Raw genomic sequence first — 5,533 nt, 5'->3', positions numbered from 1 at the left:
GTGGTTCTGGAGTTTCTTCTGGAGTTTGATGCTTTAAAGCTGCTTCTTGAGTTGGATGTATTGAAGCTGCAGAGATAAAACAACAATTAATTAATTATTGCAGTTTAGGCCATTAGACCGAACAACAAAGCAACTTTTTTCATTGAGTCTCTACATTTTCATCAACAATTATTCAACCCCTGCATAAAGTTAGCATTATTGACAACACATAAAGTCAAAGGTTTGCAATGAACAAATGGAGCAAGAACAGCAATATTAAACTGACATTATCCAAATCCATCAGTAAATCCTGCCCTCAGTGACAGAGAGTTCAGCCCTCTGGACATGAGGGCACAGTGATGTGACTCAGGTGTTGTCCAGAGCTCACCTGATGCAACCAGAGGGATTCATTAGCTGCATCAGGCGTGCTTTAGAGAGAGAGAGACCATCTTAAATAGCTGTGCCCGTATTCACAAAGATTCTCAGAGCATCTCAGAGAGCTCATATCTTAGCCTAAAAATTCCTACTCAGGAGTTTAAGAGTCATTCTGCCTGCGACTCTGAGGACAGAGACGACAGAAACGGTTCATTTAGTGTAGAGGTGCGGTTGACACCACTGGTAGCTGTGACGCTGTCTTTTAAGAGCTGTGATTGGTAGATAGTACAGGAGAAAACAACACAAAAGTACTCCTCTTGATGCAAGGAGAGGAATTAGGCTGGATTAAGAAATGTATGTCGTGATGATGAAAACCAGTAAAACTTGTCGTTTCGCACACTCATCAAAATGTTGTAAAGCACCTCAGCATAATCTTTTATTTGCTGATTTTAACGCACCAGTCTTTTTACTACATTTTCTTTTTGATATCAATGCGCGCTCACTCTGCAGCATTCGCCTGCTTGTACAAAGCGGTCGTATTTAGCAAAATAAACAACATGAAATGGAGAAAAAGAAAATGGAAACGCCTAGCAGCAGCGCACCTGTCCAGTTATCTCTTGGAGGAGGAGGAGGAGGGTTGAAAGTTAAATTGGTCCTGGATCACAGGGTTTAAAATGTTTTGCAGCAGATCAAAGCGCCTTTAACGCTCTGTGTCTTGGTGCTTTTACGCACCAGCCTGATAGGAGAGCGCTCCATGCAGCGATCACAGCAAGGAGATGATGATAATCCAACATCTTTCTATTCTTTTATTTTCCATAAAATGAGGTTAGGTAGAGCCGTGCAGTTAACCCGGCAGGCCGCTGAAACTTATTTCCCCCTATTGGGATGATAAAGTTGATCTCATCTAAATATTATAATTGCATGGTTGTTAAAGACGTTTATGTGTTCAATTCCTCCACTGTTCAGGTGGTGGATCAGCCAATCAGCTCTCTCTGTTCCCTCCATCTTTCTTCTTCAGACACTCTTAGCCTCGCTAAAGGTCCTCCTCACTCCTCCTGACATTGTTTCACTTTAGCAGCGTGTGAGAAATAAACAGTGGGCAAATATGCAGAAATGAAGACGTAAAGGACTCATTTAGAGGGAAGAGGAGGCATGAGAGGTCAGAGCTGACGTTACAATTCAGTCCCTCAGAATTCCCCTAAAAGTACATGTGACTATAATGGCACAGAAACACAGTACACAGAGTTCAGAAGCAATGCATATTAATAAAGACTAAACTGTGGCGTTTTAGACTGCATCTGGTTAGCAGATCTGTTCTCTGATCCAACGCGCAGCCACAGCTGGTTCTGAATGAAGGCTTTATAGGTGCCAGCTGCTCTCCCCTCTTACTGGTACTGCTTTGGTAAATTATTTTAATGTTACGCAGTACCGGAGCGGACCAGCTTACTTTCTCCCCTGGCCACAGTGCTGTTTGCAGGCCTAGTGTGTGGTGACCGCTTACCTTTGACAACTTCAAGCTGCCATGTTGTATTACACGGTCTTTCACCAGCTTTTCCACGAACTTTAACGATTCCCTTATAACTTCCCGTGTCGTTCATCCTCAGGTCAGTCAGGACACATTTAATCTGTCCGCTCCCGTCGAGATGAGGATCACACTGCAGTCGACCTTTGAACTCAGCATCTACGTGCGGCTCAGTCGGAGATGTGTTGAGGTACCGATAAATACAAATGTTGCTTTCGTTTCTCAGCTCAATGGACACAACGTCAGAGATTGTGTTAAATGCAGACAGTGTCAGTGTGACGTTGGAGTGTTCCTCTGCGTTGTTTACTTGGAGCAGAGGTCTTCCTGCAGGGGTGAGAATGAAGGGATCACAGGTTGGTGAAGTCCTCAGGAACATTTGGTAACAGCAGGTCATTACATTTAGAAAATTATCTCCAATGATAGGACATAAACAGACTGAAAGGTTCAACATCAAACACCAAGAAACCCAAAGAGAGGAAATAAATTCCTCTGGCTTCACGTTTATCCATCCACTCTCCTCCTTTCTACAGATGTTACGTCTTCACCACAAACGTCAACATTGTTCCAGGATTATTGACGATGTCTCCCCTATTTACACACTTCAGTTGTGGACATCCATGCAGATCGGACGGACTTATAAAATGCTTTTTTTGCACTCCTTTTTAAATGTAACATTTATTCTTTGCAGGGCTTTCCTCTCATTCCTCCAGCTCTCGCACGATTTACGGACGCCGATCTGAAAGCGCGGTGTATCAAACACTGGGGAGGTGTTGGCCTAGTGGTTAGAGCAGTGAGCTTGCACTCAGAGAAGGATGTAAGTACGCGGTTCGATCCCCAGCGCCTGCACTCTGGGTCCCTGAGCAAGACCCCTAACCCCCAATTGCTCCCCGGGCGCGGCACAGTGGCAGCCCACTGCTCCCCATGGGTGATGGGTTAAAAGCAGAGAACAAATTTCGTTGTAATGTATGTTTCAATGAAAATAAAGATGATATTACTATTACATTACTATTGCAAATGACGGAGCGGTGGTAAATTCATGCAGCTGCAGTAATGTACAGATTTCTAACTTATTACTGTTCATTTGGACAGTAAATTGAAATAAGATTTGGTTTGCAAATTTGAATTACATCATTGTGATCACTGTAAGCAAATTAAGCCACAGCTGCACCTATTTCTACCTTTATCCCTTTTGGAATGAAACTTACTTACTGTTATAAACGATCAAAGCCCCTGGCATAACAACATGCATCCAGTGGGTGGCAGATATTGGTGTAACACCGACCCACTCCCCCATCAGCCCCTGCGGCTGCTTCGGATGCTGCTGCTGAAGTGGACGCTCCTCCATGGCCTCCAGCAAACGCCTGTTATTTTCACACTTGCCTCTTTCTAACTCTGTTTTTTCAGGTACTCGTTTTGGTTTTACCTTCTATGGAGACACAGAAGGCTCAATCTGTGGCAGCCAGGTGTGGCCCTTCCGGTGGCACCTTCACTGGCAGGAATGTGGAAGGCCAGCTGTCACTGTCGCACTGCTGATGCTGTTCTTGGGCAAACGATTTTTTATAGATGCCTGTTAGTCTTTAACGACTTTTAAGTAATCCTGTTTTATTGATATTATTTCCAATTAAAGCTTTTGGCACCTTTTGCCTTCGTCTGTTTGTCCTTTGGATTATTTAACGCCTCTTCTACATTTACTTTCAATTAAGTATGTAGCAACTTGAAATGATCCAGAGCGCAGCAGCACGGCTTCTTACAGGAAGCATTACCATATAAGGCATATACTGGCCTCTTTACGCAGGCTGCCCGTCTTTTATCGAATAGATTTTAAGATGCTCGTATTAACTTATAAAGTTTTAAACAGGTTAGCTCCCCCTTATCTTTGGGACATTTTTAAAATTTCAGTCTGTGTCCAGAACCCTACGATCAAATAATCAGCTGCTACCGACAGTTCCTCGGACCCGAGATCGGGCTTTTTTTGTTGTTGTTCCTATTCTATGGAATAATCTATCTTTCCAAATTAGATCTGCCCACAGCCTATATCATTTTAAATCGCTCCTTAAAACTCATTTTTATTCTTTGGCATTTATTTGAAGTAGTGTTTTGATACTCTGTTTTTAAAGTGCTATATAAATACATTTGACATTGACATAATCGTGTACTAAAGTGATGTCAGTTAATAAATATTTTTTGAAAGCTTCAGGAGACTCTTTATTTAAGATGGAAACTGACTGTCTGGGTGTATGTATAACGTCTTTAAAGAAAGAGACATTCACTAAAAACTGTTTATTACACAGCATGAACGGTCAGTGTGAATCGTTACACACAGAAAATAAAGTGGCTCACCCTTTACAGGAGAACACAGAACTCCGGTCAGCACCAGAACCAGCGGAAACAATCTGGGGTTGAACATTGTTGTTTTACAGCTGTGAACAGAAACAAAATACATCAACTCTGTAGATTTAGCATGAATGAGATTATATAATTTAGTTTTAAAGTCCTGCTCCCATCACTAAAAGCACAAAATGGGGAATTCTGGTTTCATTTTCACTTTTAGCTCGGACTGTGTAGAAATGTTGAATAATATTTTTCTTGCTTGCTTTTTTTTAATCAATCTAAGAGGCAGAATAAAAGCGTGAAAAAACCAAAGCAATCAGAAACAAGGAATTTCCCTCCTTTAAAAACAAATACTCCAAAAAATAAATAAATAAAATAAATTAAAATGATATTAATGAATTTAAATAGTCGTACAACATTGTGCATCGCTTATATATCACACATTAAAACATGAAAAAGCTATAAATCCAGGAGAATAAACCTGATTCAAGTTTATAAACAGCACGGTGGCTCCTGAAGGTTTACGTAAAAAGGTGCGGACAGGTTGGCGCAGAAAAAAGTGCGCAACAGCGAACCAACTTACTCAGAAATATGCGGAGAAAATGTCCAAACTCTGTTTCCTCTAACAAAAACGTAGCTCCGCTTTGATTCTTTGGTTCAACCTTTTAGGAGTTTCCGCAGCTTGGATTATTTTCTCTGTGGTAGAAAACAAGGATAAACTCCTCGGGGTGTCGGTGCTGACCGTGATAATAAAAAGTTATCCTCAGTTATCCTCTGCTGTTGTTCTTCAGAACATAATGGAGGAAGGACACACAGTCAAATGCATGTGTCACACGGTCATTGCGTGAGAGTTGAGAGCTCGGAACAAAACCATATCTGGACTTTCCTGAGCAAATTCTTGAGATGAACTGATGTCAGAGAGAGAAAGGGAGGGACAGCAGCTCACATGGAGGAACCTGTTAGACCCCTTTTACAGCTGTTCTCTGATCTGAGATCAGCTTTTAAACTGATGCTTTTGTCAGGGTTCTGTGTTTCCGTACTCTCTAACTCTGCTCGACAGGTGGCTGCAGTTGACGGGTGGGCGTGGCCCGCACCTGCGGCTCATTAGGAACCTTCGTCTCTGGCTTAAAAGGAGTGCACAGACAGCTGGAAGACGCCAGAGTGTTACCCTGTCGTGTTTTGTCGTGTTTGGATTTACTTACTTCTGTTGGCTCCGTACTCTGAGGACCAGTCATCCGAATCCCTGCCGCTCAGATTTTGCTCTGGCACTTCCCCTCATACTCCCTTGGTGGTACCAAGCCGGGCGTGAGAACCGTTCCCTGGATT

General features: G+C 42.5%; 1 long non-coding RNA gene across 1 annotated transcript; it reads right to left on the bottom strand.

The window, feature by feature from the left end:
• LOC110367207 lies at window positions 1-5,071 on the bottom strand. The gene is made up of 4 exons (XR_004932664.1): window positions 4,791-5,071; window positions 4,217-4,296; window positions 1,856-2,200; window positions 1-66 (listed from the first exon to the last, which is right to left on the bottom strand). It is a non-coding gene; the product is annotated as an uncharacterized LOC110367207 (long non-coding RNA).
• Window positions 5,072-5,533: the final 462 nt, after the last annotated feature.

Source organism: Fundulus heteroclitus, chromosome 14, assembly GCF_011125445.2.
Source record: "Fundulus heteroclitus isolate FHET01 chromosome 14, MU-UCD_Fhet_4.1, whole genome shotgun sequence".
Taxonomy (NCBI): Eukaryota; Metazoa; Chordata; class Actinopteri; order Cyprinodontiformes; family Fundulidae; genus Fundulus; species Fundulus heteroclitus.
This window is presented reverse-complemented; position numbering and strand designations above follow the sequence as displayed.